Raw genomic sequence first — 16,935 nt, 5'->3', positions numbered from 1 at the left:
ATCCATATGGTTATATCGTTGAAAAATATTTTTAAAATAATTAAAACACCAATTCAAGATTAAATACTAGTTAGATGTAATAGTCAAATGACAAACCAAATAAACTTATTTTCATATGTAACTTTAGTTATGTCACTAATATATATATATATATATCTATTAAACTTCACACGGTTGAATCGTTGACAAATATTTTTAAAATAATTAGTTATATCATTAAAAAAGTCATTCACAAACTCTTCAATTATTTATTACTTCATTTTTCTCTCTTTAGTCTATTATAACTCAACCATTGATTGTGTGTGACTTGTAAGTGGTAACTTTAGGTTGCAAGAGCAGTCCACAAACTCACTATTGAATAATAATATTTTATATCTTGTGCAATACATGAATTGCGTTAATATATAAATAAATTTTAAATTTTATTTATTCAATCATATATTAATTTTAATATATTTATGTAAATATATAATAATTATAGATTTATAATAAAAATTATAAAAAAAATTAGAAAATAGCCGTGATCGTAGTTTAGCGTGATAAGGAGATCAATTAAATATTAGTTGATCTTCTTATATGGATATACTATATTAATTTATTAACTTTTTATATATACTCCTATAAAGAAATCATATAAGGATTAATTGAATTTTAAAAATAAAATAAAAATCACTTGAAATTTTAAAGTTTTTGATATCAAAATCTCTACCTCCGCTAATTTATCTTTTAATAATTTTATTACCCTGTATCTGGTGGAGATGGTAATCTGAGCTACATAATAGAGTACGTGTCACTTATTTATTTGATGAACGGGTCTAACACGGATTGCTAGTATGCAATCAACTTACAGCCCTTGGATAATATTGAGAAACACAGCACACTGGACAAAGATAAACACATACATCTCCTCTCTCTCCGCCTCACTGCCCAGATCTACAATCTTAATCCCCATACATCAACAAAAACCAAAATTTGATGCAACCCATTTACTTTTCGATCCAATCAGACAACCCACTTGCGGAAAGATCTTTACTAGTTTCAGTCAGTTTTCAATTGCACGAACAAGTGTTTATTGATAGTGCTATAAAAATCATGTTTGTTGGATCTCCTGCTCTGATTCAACTTGTTATCGATGATGCTATGGATGAAATTAGAGATGTATTAGATAAAGTGATCCTTCTTGGAAGGCTGTTGAGTCAGCTGATGCTGATGGTCAAACTTTACTTCATTTGGCCATTAGTCAAAATCGGCCTGATCTAGTACAGCTTTTACTAGAAGCCAACAAATAATCCGAGCAGAAAAGCTGGGTTTTTCAAACTGAATGACACCTGCAAGAGGAACAGAGTCTTGAGAAACAAGAGTGATGGGTGGTGAAGAAGATTCACCAGTTTTATTCAAAGAAGGCGCATTGTTGTTGCTGTTATTAGTTGCTTCAGAAGTAACAGAGAAAAGGGGTGAGTTGAGAGTGTGAAGAGTGAAATTAGTTGGTTATCGTTGAGGAAGATAGAGGTGGGTTGGGAATTTAAAATAATGGTGATGAACATCTGGTTATTGTTGAGGAAGATAGTGTTGCAGCTGGTGTTTGGCTTACCAGATACATTTTTATTGGTCAAAATCTCTCTCCTATTAAGGTATAGAATAACAGTTTACCTATCCACTACAGTTTATGTTGCAGGAGCCAATTGCTTCACTTTTTCTTGTAAAATCATTCCTGCCTCACCTGCTATACTTTTCTTCTTAGATGTCACCTGCATTTTATTTTAAAATTTAATCCACACGGAATCTAGTAACAAGGCCTTGTGCTTATGCAAGAAAATAAGTTTTGCTTCATAGTAAAAGCAATAACTAGTTGCTTCTTAAGATTTTGAATCACTTGCATACAGAAAACATAAATCACTTGAGTACTCTATTTAACATTAAAAATAACTTGGTGTAACTGAATGCTCTATCGAACATTAAATATAAGTTGTAGCCTATATGGACCTGTAATATGAGAGCTGAGATGTTCACAAGTTGGCTAGAGTTCACAAACTAGGCGAGATCAAACAAATTTTGAAGCGAAGCCATACTAAAGCACAACTCGTTTACACTTAGAACTTGACTTGGCTTGACCTCGCCTTGTTTATGAATTATGATCTATATATTACATAACAAATAATCCATTTATATACTCACTTCTCACTAAGCAAATTCTGATTTTTTTTTCATTTTAAATTTTGTAATTATGTATCTAATTTTGTACTAAATGTTCTGTAACATGGTAATACCAATTATAATTCTTTTGTCAAAAAAGCAATCAATCTCATAGGTTTTTGTATATATATGTATAATTTCTTAGCCCGGGTATAATTTCTTAGAACCGGGGCTAAGAAATTATGTCATCAACGTAAAACCCTTTGTTCAATTTTGGTTCAGGTGCGCTAAGTTGTACAGGATTATGTTCAGCTACAGCCTGCGCTTATTATCCGTAATCTATGCTTTTAGGGGAGTTGAGCCAGATACATTTTTACCAGAAAGGAACATCTATCTCGAGCCAGACGTTGAGGTTCGGAGGAGGTCCGGCTCAACTCCCCTAGAAGCATGTTGTTGAACATGTTCCTTTCTCTAACTTCTGTCCTAATTATGCATAAGGCAAACCTGCAATATTATTCTGTAGCATAACTAGTCCAGCTTCTCTTTAAGCTTGTAATACTTTTGTGCTTCATTTTGTTGAGCTTAATTAATTGTTGTTGTTATAGGTACTGATCCGGGGAAAACTGTTCTGCAGCCATGCAGCCAGCCTCCACTTTTAAGTGCAATGATAGTAGATATATATAACAAAACTGGTGATTTGGAATTTGTTCGAAAGTCTCTGCCATCCCTGATCACTGAGCATAACTCTTGAAATTTAGGTATCAGGACAACTCTCTCTCCCCCTCTTTCTCTGTCGACCCTCCCTCTCCACTCTACTGTATGTGTTAACTTATTTTCTCTTGGAGTTGGTTCGATTCCTTTTGTACCGTCCAATTTTTATTGCAATTGCATTTATATATATTCTTTTCCAACTACTTGGTATGCAACTAATTTTAATATTTATTTCTAATGCCTGTGTTGTTGAAGGCATGCATAGGATGAACATCAGGATAGTCAAGGAAGAATTCATTATTTGAGTCCATACTATGCAATGTGGAATGCGCCGAGGCCGCGAACTTGAAATAGTCTCGTGATATAATGGAGAGGGTTTTGATTGATCGCTTATCGGGGAATTTTGTTGCCGGCTTTTTGTTATTTTTTAGGTTGTTATCATCATGCTTATGATGAGGGGAAGAAGGTTTTATCTTTGAAAGATAAGAATTTGAGGGATGATATGGTTTCCGTTATTAAGCAAGCAAAGAAATTGGCGGTTTCCTATTGTAGGATTCATTTAGGGAACCCTGATATGTTCCCGAATTGGGATAATACTAGTGGTTAAATAGTTGAATTGGGGTTGCCGAAAAGTGACCGGAATTCGGCTAGATATTTTTTTTAAACCTGGAAATACAAACTTACGACGGTTGTTCATCGCAAATTCCATCGTAAATAGGCCCTAATTCCCAAAATACGACATTTTTTCTGTCGGAATTTACTAACTTATGACGTATAGTTGCGTCATAAATTTATGTTTAATTTCATTAAATATGGGTCCAGCAAGAGAACATACGACATTATTTTTCGTCATATGTTGATAACTTACGACGGAATATACTCCGTCGTAAGTAGATTTATTATTTTATTGATTATGTGGGCCCCTACTTCCTAACTTGCGACGCAATTTTATCTTGTGACGAAAAAACGAACTTACTACTCGACCAAAAATGACAATTTTTTTCTGTCGTAAATGGCTCAATTACGACGATTTCAGTTCAAAAAAACCGTCGTAAATGGCCAGATTTGTTGTAGTGACCCTACCTTTTACAAAATGTTGTGTTAATATTTTCAATCATTGCGATATATACACAATGTTGTATTGTGATGTTTTAATAATTGTGATATAAAAATATCATCCGATATGTTGATGATTTTGGTATAAATATATATTACCGGAGTTCAATTGATAATGCTAGAGAAGAGCAGATTACATATCAGATGTGTATTGAGACTGAGTGTTGGTCGATATAAGTTGATAAAAATCCACAAGCATTCCTGAGGTGTTTCCAAGAATGTTAACGCTAATAAGCAGCGTGGTATATTATGTTATATTATTGACCGGGGGTCGGTCGATATATATAATTATTAAAAATCCGAAAGTATTCCAGATTCGTTTGAAACAATTATTTTCTATTTGATATTAAAGTAAATATTCCAAGTGACTCGATATTCCCTCACGGTTTATCAAATACCTCAAATTTTTATCAAACGATCTCCAAGAATCTTATTTACTCAAATTAAATATTATTTAGTAGATGAATGTTATTTCAAATATTCATTTAAAAGAGAATTATTCGAGTTTTAATATAATTAATGATTATTGAGTATTATTAAATATTTATTTTAGGTTTTAAGCGATTAAAAATCATAAATCAAATTTTTAAATATTTTCTGAATTTTAGTAAATCATTCAAGTACTTTCAAATCGTGAAGAAATAAAATTTTGACTTGTTTTAAATATTTTGACTATAGTTTCAAAAGGAACTCCCCCTTAAATATTTATCCGTTGACAACGGTATTTCCTCCAACAAAACGTCAAAAACTATTATTTCGACTCACATTATCATAATACTTCCTCCAAAATTTCCGAAAGTGTGTATATGTATCGGTATATACCTATCAACAAGCATTATGCTTGGGGAACAAAATAATATCTAGATATATGATAGAATTCTTTAAGGACGGGGAGTGGTAGACTCCAGTACTTTATGTACTGGGAGACTACTAATTATTACTGCATGAGAAGGTACTATGAATACCGATGGACATGCGAAGTATGCAAAATATACCTGGGAGAAAGGAGATGCATAGAATGCCCAAATGCGGCAAGGGTGAAGACCCGGTAGTAAGGAAGTCATCCCTCTATTAGTAGAAAATAATAACAACATTATGCTATACGACTGAGCATCGTATAGTACGGCTCCGTGAATGTCCTAAAAAATTTCCAATTGAAATTGTTTGCGATACTGTAACTCAAGCCTAGGTGTTGGGTTTACTGAAAGTATTCGCAAAATAATTGAGAAATGAAATATTTTTTTTGAAATAGGTGTATATCACAAAGAAAGTTATTCTCCTAATTATATAATATTATACTAGAAATTACAGTCAGATTTAACAGTCAATTTTAACTATTTTATATTATTGCTGAGCGTTTCTGCTCACTCTTTCTTTCTTTTAAATGTCACAACACAATTGATAACCGGTATGTTGGTGAAGAAACTTGGAAGATGGAAAGATTTCTGTAGCTACTGCAGCTTAGTTTAAGGTGGGTTATATCATTCATATAGGTATAAGATATTAGTAGTAATTATTGTAACTTCATGTAAAGGTTACAAATAATTGTTTGAGATCTTTTATACATTTGAGTTGTAATAACAAATGGTACTTGTTGTACATCATTTCTGAGGCTATAACATGTGTGTGTGTGAGAGAGAGAGATTGGGGTTCTTTGATGTGGAATTATTGGATTATTAAGTTGATGCATGTTATACATGATTGAAGGATTGCATGACAACCCAGATTCCTGATCCCGAATTTGGGGGTGTTATAGAAATGGTATCAGAATAATAAGTTATAGTACTTAGAGACGAGAGTGTTGGGAGCAAAGTCTAGATGTGAGCATAGCGCAAGAGCTCATATAGAGTTCGTTATAGGACTACCAGATGTAGTACCTATGAGTAAGTTTTATTGGAAAACATAATTGAGGTATTATAATAAGACCAATGGAATCACTAGAGATAATTAGAATGGAAGATGAGAATTGAAAATCTTACATGATTTATAAAATATTTTGATATAAAACACGGAGCTGAGTGTCCGGCGCATTTGAGGTTGAAACATCATTACCAACACCATATGTCGATTTCGACAACACGAGCCTTGTTACTCGTACTTTTTTATAGGTTTCCCATGAGAGGGCATTACACGTGATGTAACTCCCCATAATTCGGGGTAAGAAATCTGGGTGGTCACGCAATCCTTCAATCATGTTTAACCTGTATTAACTCAATAATCCAACAAACCTCAATCTCACGCGCACACACACACACAATTATAGCCTTAGAAATGATGTACAAAATGTAATCTTCTTTTATTACAACTCAAATGTACTTTCCAGGATCTTAAACTATTATTCATAACCTCTACATAAAGTTACAATAATCTTACAAATATTTGAAGCCTATCTATATGTTCTGGCTTTCCTGAAGCAATGATGCAAGGACTTCTCCTCGCAGGTGCAGTCGACTTGGTCTCTTACTAGCATACTGGTTATATGTTGTGTTGTGACATTTAAAAGAAAGCAAGATTGAGCAATAATGCTCAGCCATAATGTATAAAACATTTTGGGAATAACTGTTAATATAATACTTCATCGTATAATATGAAAATTTGAAAACTTGGTGGTATACACCTTTTTCTTTTTAAATCAAATAAGATATCTTATCTATATCAAAATATCTTGACAATGTTCTCGATTTATATACTAAGGATAATTATTTTCTTGGTGATATACATCTCTTTTTGAAATAATGTTTTCGATTGACTTATTAGTCTGTAAATACCTTAATGGTAAACCCAATGCATAGGCTTAGTTACTGTATTGCATCTCAATTCCAATTGGAAGAATAGGACATTCAACGGAGCCACCGCATATAATGATCAGTCATAATACGGAAATCTGTAACCTTTTCTACTAGTAGAAGGACGACTACCATACATCCGGTTGTCACCCTTGCCGCATTCGGGCATATTATGTGTGTCTCATACATCCAGACTTTCTACATACTCCACATGTTTACATGTGGCACACCAGTAGTCGCTCTAGTACACAAAGTACTAGAGTCTACCCTTCCTTGTCCTTTTAAAAAATCTTATTATAAAACAGGAACTTGAATTATATCGAAGTTCCTCAAGTCTTTTGCTTGTTCATAGATACAACTCATCTTATATATGTATATATGTCCTTCCGAGAATTTCCGGAGGAAGTAATAAGATAATGTGACTTGACCATTGTCAACAGATAAGTATTTAAGGGGAAGTTTCCTTTGACACTATAGTCAAAATAATTAATATATATTGAAATAATATTTTTCAAAGTTCGGATAATACCAAAATGATTTTCTGAAACTCAGAAAATATTTTGAAATAAGATTTATGGTTTTGAAACCATATAAAATCACTAAATAAATATTAAATAACCAATTAATATTTATTAAAATAATCAACCTCGAACAATTCTATTTTAAAAGAATATTTGAATAATATTCCCTGAATGATTTATGTTTAAGTAAATAGATTAAATCTTAAGTAAATGTTAAATATTTAAAATTTTTAAATAAGTATTCTTCCAAGAATACTTCTTCTTTAAAATGAGTATTTAAAATAATATTCATCATTTAAATAAATAATATAAGTTGAGGGAACACGATCTTTGGAAATTGTTTTAATAAAAGTTTGAGGTACTTAATGCTTTGCGAGGGGACATCGAGTCCCTCAGAATAAAATACCTATGGACTTTTAATCGTCCAAAACATCTCCAGTATGATTCTCGGGTTTATACTTTATAAAAGTTTCCCGACTCTTGGTCTTACAATTGTTCATCACGCTCTACTATGGCATTAATATTCTTAAATAAAACACATCCTGAATACTTCCCGTTTTCATCAAATTATACTGACGGATCCTCGGTATAAAATATACACCTCCTATATACAACGCTACTATGTAGCATTGTCTATTGAATTCGGTAATATTCATGTACCAAAATCATTAACATATTGTATGATATTACATATTACAATTCATAAAATATCGTAATACAACATCATGTATATATAGCATTTATTTGAAAATAAACACAACACAACAATTTTAAAAGGTAAGGTTTAAAAACTTGCCTAGAGTCCAAGATATGTTTTTCGACTTGCTCTTGTTTCGGGTTTTCTAATCAACAAATATCATAATCTTAATCATCATTCCTAATCCCATCACCGACTAATATTTCTAATAAGTACAATACTTCATAATTTTCAATAATCTACCGAATCAAAATAAGTATCAATCCTTGTTCGAAACGGACGGTCAAAGTGGTCTTCAAGAGTTGACTTTACCCAATGTTACTATTATGTGAATCGCACTCTAAAATTTTAAATAAATCAAAAATTAATATTTTATTACGGAACCACATCGAGTAGATTCTGGAGTGTTTTAATATTTATCATAAAAGTTTCATTTTGATAAAATGAATTTAAATAGGTCAAAAGCATTTTAAATGTTCGGTCAACTACAGAGTTTTACTATTCATACTGCTTTCACTAAAACATTGATTTCTCTCAAACCGTTAACTGAATTGATGTACCATTTTCTCGTGCATGATCTAGACAAAATTTAGAACCAAATAATTGAAAATGGTTTTCTGGTAGCAGGGGTGAAAATCCTAAAGTGACGGTTTAATGGTAGTAGGTGTTCTTGGTGATAACTCCTTGCCTGACCTCGGCTCCGACATTTTTATAAAATCAAAAAATTAACATCTTTAACTAAATATTTAAAGAGTGCTTTCCCATTATATAACTAAGCTACTGAGCAAGTTTCATGATTTTAAAAAATGTTTAAAGGCCTCAATTATACCCTTAAAGTCAAAACTATGTAGCAATTTGCTTTTCTCGATTACGTTCACTAAACCGAACTTTTCTCCTAATCCGTAAATCTTCTCAGCACGATTTTTATATGTTTACATACTAAAAAACAAGAAATTTAAATCCATGTCTAGTGGTGTATAAAAACATTAAATTTATTGTTTAAAACAGTCATAAATATAAACAGACATTACGACGGCTATACGCGCAATGATTCCCGATTTTAATTACGTTAATTTCATTGGCAACAACTCAAACACCAATTATTTCATATTTCTTGCAAGATCATTCCTAAACTATATGAAATAATCACTTATATAAATCCATAACAATCAACCATCAAAACCTAACTTTTTACAATCCAAACTCAATCAATCAGCATTTACTTAAACATAACTCATGCTCAATCTTATAACTCAAGCAAATCAAAGGGTTGATGATGTTTATACCTTCCTTGAAGCTTTATAATACTTGATTAAGTCCTAATATCCTTGATTAAGCCTTTGTCTAGCTTTAGGACACTTAAACTTCCATGAAAAATCAAGAAAACAAGTTAGTAATTTTCGGAGTTACTATTTATCCTCAACTTAAATCATTTTTATAAAATTGAAAACTTCATTGATGGGCTCCAAATTTGGTAAGTAGCTTACCCATAATATGGAGGAGATTTGGTTAAAATTTGATGATTTATGAATCAGTAGAACATGAGATTTGAATTCTTCTTTCCGTGGTATTCTTGAAAATCAGCATTGTGTTCTTGGAGAGAGAGAGAGAGAGAGAGCGCGTTGCTTGGATTGGATTCCTTTAGAAGTATTCAGTGATATGTGTGATATGTAATATGTATGTATGTTTAATAATTGAAGATGCATCTATTTTCTAAGGCTAGCCATTGGCTAGTACATGGATTTGTCAAACTTTTAATGATGAATAACAAGAATCCTTGTTTCAAGGAACCATATTTCGAACTTCGTTCAAATTGATCAACCAATTTGGTTTCTCCTTGTACTAATTTGGTTGGCATATTTTTGCATGGGATTTGTATGGCCTTAGTTGGTTCATTTATTCACTTACGGATTCGCTTGGTCGCTTATTCATTTTTGTGGTAAATCTTCGTAATCTATTCGTTGGGTAAATCCTTTCTTATAAATCATTTATGCTTTGAAACCTTATACTTGGATTTTCATTTTTAGAATTCTAAATTCTTGATCGTAATGTGATTCTCGTATTCCTCGATAGTCCGTAAGATTATAAAGTTCGTTTTCTCCGAAAACGAAGGGATTTTACATACACTCATTTGGTACGTAAAATCACACTATCAACTAGAAATTTTATTTTAAAAGCTCATATATAGGTGTTTTCGTAAAAGTTTTTATTGAACTGCAAGGTTACTATTCATAAAGGTCTTTTACCGATGTCAAAAATTCGGGATTTTACACGTGAGAACCATGAAGTCTCATTATGATTACAGATTTAAGGTTAATGGGTTAATAAGTTACGGATTATATTTAGATGTATTATTTTCTTATAAGGATCCAATACCCTATAAACATTATATTCGCCAAAGATAATATCCACTACACCCTTGATGATTTTATTACCCTTAAAAAAGAGTTCCACTCTGTATGAGGACGTTATTGTAAGACGAGCAAGCTATATCATGATATTATGAGTATGCTTCATACGTTAGACCATGATGGGTCAACCCGGAGATCGATGACTTTATAAAATCGATGATTATATCCGCAATGGAATTGCATAGGACTACAATGAATGATGGTTCAATCTTGAAACCTACTAAATGGAGAAGACTAGTGACTCTAAAGTAAAAATTTTCGGCAGAATTGTTATTAGAGATTACAGATATATATTCATAAACCTCTATCAATTTGGTAGCATATGTTACTTACACACACATGGCCCTGAACTTATGGACTACATTAAGATCCATGAGAGATCTCTTTGATCTGTTCCCAAAAGTAACTGGCCACTTGTAATTTGTGACGAATGCATGTAGTTGGACCCTATCGGCTTAACATATGCCTTTAAAATAATATGGAGTAAGGTCTTCGAGGAAAATTACTGGAATAACATATGTAATTGTGATACCGAATTAATGAGTGACTTAAATGATGTTAAGAGACACACTAGTTGGAATATGTAACTATGAAGGCGAGGAGGTGGGATCATCCTCAAATGGGTAATTGTGAGATTTAGGATAATCGGTGATTTATTTTGTCATTTACTCCTCGAAAAGCTACACCCTTAAAACTTTGTATCATTCATATTTCCTTGATAAGTCACATCAAGAAATCATTTTAGTTATCTACCTTGAACTTCTGATATTACCAATGACTTTAAAAAAATTATATGAACCAGGACTTTTCCAATTCTTTTATTTGATCCACGAAGTTCTATTCAAAATTGTGATTATCTTATTCAGGCTCACACCGATTTATACTCTCTTTCAATTGTTCAAGGAATTTATTTTAAATATTTTCTTAATTAACTGACAAATATTCCTTATAGAATATTTACATTCAATTCTTTCTTTTATACTTACACTTCGAAGTCGAGCTCGTTAATAATTGACAAATTATTGAGAACATGAATGATTTCATATCCACGGATTCTTCGTGAATTTTTTTCTTCAATTCAAGATTAGATTGCTTATCAAATGTTGAAATCATAGTTAGGATATCAATTCGATATTGGTATTTTAAATTAAATTTTATGTAAGAATCTGATAAGATATATATACAGAGGCACCTTTGGGTGGACCGGTTTATTAATATGAAATATTGATGAGAGGCTACCAATTTTTCCGATACCAAGATCACTCGATTCAGATTTTATATTCTCTTTTGGCCGAAAATTGAAAAAATTTTATTTTACTCATTACCCAGGTAGCCACGATTTTCTACAGTTGGTACAATATTAAAATTTTATACGAACAAGCTGAATCTGCTTAGTTGCATATGTTCTCATGAACGACTAGTTAATTATCCTAACTAGTTGAAATTTTATTTAATATGATGAAAATGTTGCTAATCGTCCTACCTAATTGTTATATGTTAATCCAATTGAGCTAGCCAGTTTCTTAGTCGGTTGTAATATGTCTTGAGATGGACTAGATATTGTTCCTCTAGTCCCACTTCCAATCTAAAATTTTATTCAGAATTCATAAATATGCAAGCATGTATGATAAAGGAATTTCCAAAGAATGATTTAATTGAGATATAACTAGGTTTTCAACTCAAACGAGAATTCAATTTAGTTCTATGAAATTATTTTTTTCTTTGAATATTCTATTCTTTCGTTTATATAATAAATTGAATAACAAATTACTTTATTATTTTTACCATGATGTATAACTTATATTTTAAATTATTGTAATTTACAAATCCCTATTGGTCAACCTTAATCAATGAGTTATTCAATATTATCCACTTATTTCTCAAGAGGAAAAGTATTCTTCTGATGTGAAAATCTCATAAAGACCACCCTTATGGGGTTTACGTCCAAGAAATTATCGCCTTCGAGTAATATTACTTAAAATATCATGATATAAAATTTTAAGGATGTGGAAGGATCGATAAACCTTATTACATTCTTTCTGCAATTTCTTATATATTTTTAGCATTGAGGCTCTTTATATCCAGAGCTTCTTATTTCTTGGAACATCCCATGTCAGAATCTTTTTTAAAATGGTCGAAATGAAATTACTATCTTTGAAAATCATTTTCCAATATTGATTACAATATGAGCAAGGGGAAAGAAAATTGAGAATCGTTGATCTAAACTGAGAATGAAAACTGAGTGATATGATTGTGTAATTGAAGCATCGTGATGAGTAAAGTATTTTGAAGTGGGAACAACACATTTAGAAAAGACATAAGGATCTTTAATATGATCATAGAGGGAAAATTTGAAAGATACTGATGTGATTAGTAAGAGTACGCTCTTACGAAAATTTTTCAGAATGAGTATGTAATGGATTCGAGAATAACCAAGCATGTAGGAAATTTGAGAATTTTATTTTTCAAAAAGTGAAGGTAAGATTGGTAACACTCTTGTGTTAGCAATACATGACGATAAAAAGAGGATTTTGTCTGTGAACTATAATGATGTGTGTAAGCGATTTAAGGACCGTGACAAAGGTATCCTAATAATGACTTAGAATAACAGCGACAAGGCCCCCTCTGAGGGATAAAGACTTTAACTGATGAGGAAAATCGTGATTTTTTTTTTCTTAACCATATTGCGGAGTGTATACTGACATAGAATACGACGTTAGAGGCTATAGTCAAAATTAATTTAGGATAGGATGTGAGAATTTATTATCAACAAGAAAAGGCCAGTGTGGTGGCCGACACTTTAAGTAAAAGAGAAAAGATTGAGCTGATGGATTTTGAAGTTCAGATACTTTGAACGTAACTAAAGGACTTAATTAGAAATATGACTCAATAATTGACTAAAATGTTGAGGTTGTGTTGAGAAAGAATAATGAGAGGAAAAAACCATTTTTATGTAATGGAAAGAATTGAAGATGTCTTGAAATATAGAGAATATTATTAATGACCGAGTGTGAAAAGGGATGTCATGGATTGAATAAGTTAGTGCTCGATCTTTCCGAAAATGAAAGCGGAACTGTGAAGATTAAATGGGAGAATACTGTGAAAACCTGAATTTTGGACATTGATAAAAGATCTTTATGAATAGTAATATTACGGTATAAATAAAAAAAATTAAGACCACACTTTACACGAGTATTTAAATTATGATTTTGAGTTGATATTACGTTTTTACGTTACAGATGAGTGTAGGTAAAGGTCGTTAGTTTTCATAGAAAATTGATATTTCGAAAGGCCATTTTCTAGGGGACATCAAGGGATACGAGAATTAGAATTTCATATATGCAACCAAGTTCAAGTACAAGAAATAATAAGAAATTTAGGATAAAAGGATTTATGATGTGAAACATTTTCGAGAAACAATCGATCTTGCGAAATGAAATTAAGTATTAAGCGAATGTTGGCAAATTGGAATGTAGTACATCCATGAATACCATGCAACTAGAACATTAGAATCTAACCAAGGCAATTAGAAATCCAAATGGGAAGTACAAAATCAAACTACACAAGTTACACTACTAGAAAATGGCCAATAGACATCACCCTTTTAACATCAGTCAAAAAATAACCGATGTAAAAAACATATATTACATAAGTTATTTTCAACTGATGTTAAAGACATATTTTTACATCAGAATTTTCAAAATAACTGTTGTCTAATATTTTTTTCATAAAATTCAAACCTTTTCGGTCATTATTCTCACATCTTTCTTCTTTTGCCCTAATTTTCAAGCAATCGAGTCTACTAGGTCTACATACAACACTAACTGGAACTCATAAAACTCGAATCGAGCTTTAAAAAACTTTAATCGAGCTTTAATAAAGGTCTAATTGAGTCTGCAAAGTAAGAATTGAGTCTCTTCCATGTTGTAATAGAGTTTCTAAAACATGAATCGACCCCTAATTTGTAAGTATTTTCAGATTTATTTTTCAATTTTATTTTTATTTTTATTTAACATCTTTGTTCAGCCTCATATCTTCAACCACTAACACTATTTTTTGTTTTATGTATAGTTTCTTTTGATTTTAATTGTTAAGTGTTTATATCTATGTCAAGAATTTGATAAATTTACAATTATGGATTATCAAAAGTGTGCGGTGCTTATGTTTCTTAGTGTTTAAGAGGTGTTATTGCGGTTGCAACAGACAATAGGACATGTAGCAGAGGTATTAAAATTTTGGTAGCTATATTTTCTTCTTGTATATAACATTAATGCATTTGTGATGTGCAAAGCGATTATACTAAGTTGTGAAAATATGTTGATATATGTTATATTATTGCTGAGAAAATTTAACATCTCTGAATCATAGTTAAAATAGTATTAGGTGTAATTTGATTAAACAATGTTGCAATACAGAAGAAGGACAGAGATACACTACAAGAAAAAGTCCATAGACATCGGTTTTTGGCCGATGTCTATGCTGTTAACCAACCGATGTTGATGTCGGTGATGTCTATTCTAGACATCGGTGGATACCCGATGTCTATGCAAGCTTAGACATCGATTTTGGTTAAAAAACTGATGTCCATGTATTTTTTTTTACAAAAAATGTTATAAATAAATTATTTAATAACTAAATAACACCTATTAAAACAGATTAAACATATAATGAGCTATGTTTTTTGTCACAAAGACATCAAAAATTTTCATATGGGTGATGTAAAATGGTGTATTAAACATTTGATTCTTCACTGAAAGGTGATGTCTATTTTAGCATATAACATCAGTATTTTCTTGAATAAAGTGATGTCTATGTTTCATTTAGATTTGAATATGTTAGTCTTTGACAACAGTTGTTTGTCTGAAACTGATGTACATTGTGTTGTTTGACATCAGTATTTTTTGGTTAAAAGTGATGTGTATACTGTCACATAGACATCAATTTTATCTTAAACAAAGTGATTTCTATGTTTCATTTAGACTTGAACCTGGATTTCTTTGACATCAATTTTTTTACCTTAAAATGATGTACATTAACTTTTTTGGCATCAACTTTTCTTCTTTAAAAGTGATGTCCAATTGCTTTTGTAACTAGCATACATCAAATATATGGATCTTGCAATCAGGTAGACTAAGGAAATAATAGGATTTGAATGCATGCTTAAATACATAGTCTGTCTATTATCATCATCAAAATAAAGAGCATTTACATTGAATATTTTATTACTCAAATGGATACCCTAAAAAAATTAGCTTTCACGCTAAAATAAATAATAAGTAAACAAGCGCCGTAACCGTACAGTGGCCGGTAGGATATACATGCCCTATGTGTCTCTTAGAACTCACTTTAAACATTGCCAAATCTGAAAGCCAGCAATGGATCTCCAGCAATGCATCTCCAGCGAATATGCTTAAATCTTTAGAATTGCTAACCTCAGTAATGCATCTCCAACAATAATCCTCAGTCTTTTCACAAAATCATCACGGTTTATCTTCTTATTCTGCAACAACATAAAAAAAATATGAATTCAAGTACAGACTAGCATAGATATTTTAAAATGGAAACAAAGGGTATATATACATTAAAATTGCATTAACACCATATCCTGAATAAATCGTAATTATTACCGACAAGGTTCATATTACTAGGGCTAATTCTGTTTGAGATAGCTTTAAATAAAACAGTTAGCAGCAAGGGTGTACCATTTTTCTTGTTTCTCAGTAACATATAACGGTCCAATTTCCTCATTCACTATGAATATATCCGATCAAGTTCCATTTAAATTATATTGACATACCATATCGCCATGGTATCGAGACACCAATATGGTTATTTAACAGAAATGTTCCACATAATATGCAATCACATATATACCATTTGCAGACTCACTGTCATGTTCGATGTATCATTCTCGGTTTGGGTGCCATTTTCAGTGGAGGAACACTACAGTTAATCAAAAAATATAATTTAATATATATACCAATTGCACATAAAAGGACTAAAAAGCTGTTGATGCTTATTCAAAATAGTTAAAAAACATTGGTTTATTTTCAGTTAAATATAATTTAAATTTACAGGCACACAGAAACGTGAATAGAACTAAGGTGGGGTGTATGAAATAGACACTGCACCTACTATTCCAATTCCAAAAGGTATCAAGTCAGTTTTTATAACCACGGTATACAGAAGAATCTCCACATCTTTGCTGCCACCTGCATTCAAGACATGATTCCAGTTGTCTTAATTGACTAATCCCTGACATATAACGTCTTAATTGACTATCGCTGACATATAACGATTAGTAATAACACAAACATCAACAAAACCGTATTACCTGATCATTGAAATGGAAGCGATCAACATGATTCCAGTTGTCAAGATCATAAGAAACCTTTGTATTCCAGTTTACACTCCCTGTTGCATTTCTTTTCTTCAAACCAATTTTAACTTATTTTTTACATGCCACATTTTCATGCAAGAACAACTGTTATTAGTTTGAGTTAGTATTAACAAAAGGTAGTTTCATAAGACCCAAAGTGTACTAATAGCAATGGTCTGTA

General features: G+C 31.5%; 2 long non-coding RNA genes across 3 annotated transcripts; one reads left to right on the top strand and one right to left on the bottom strand.

Moving 5' to 3' along the window:
- The first annotated feature begins 863 nt into the window (after positions 1-863).
- Positions 864-3,781, top strand: LOC141702467 (uncharacterized). 2 transcript variants are annotated; one of them, XR_012567120.1, is made up of 3 exons: positions 864-1,631; positions 2,739-2,891; positions 3,100-3,781. It is a non-coding gene; the product is annotated as an uncharacterized LOC141702467 (long non-coding RNA). The 2 variants fall into 2 exon arrangements; XR_012567119.1 differs by having other exon boundaries at positions 2,768-2,891; positions 3,100-3,603.
- A 12,025-nt stretch (positions 3,782-15,806) lies between these two features.
- On the bottom strand, positions 15,807-16,800 carry LOC141702468 (uncharacterized). Its single transcript, XR_012567121.1, has 3 exons — positions 16,710-16,800; positions 16,507-16,587; positions 15,807-15,875 (listed from the first exon to the last, which is right to left on the bottom strand). It is a non-coding gene; the product is annotated as an uncharacterized LOC141702468 (long non-coding RNA).
- Positions 16,801-16,935: the final 135 nt, after the last annotated feature.

The sequence above is a fragment of the Apium graveolens genome, unplaced genomic scaffold, assembly GCF_009905375.1.
Source record: "Apium graveolens cultivar Ventura unplaced genomic scaffold, ASM990537v1 ctg5184, whole genome shotgun sequence".
NCBI classification, from domain to species: domain Eukaryota; kingdom Viridiplantae; phylum Streptophyta; class Magnoliopsida; order Apiales; family Apiaceae; genus Apium; species Apium graveolens.
Note: the sequence above shows the minus strand (reverse complement) of the source record. Positions and strands in the feature narration are given on the sequence as shown.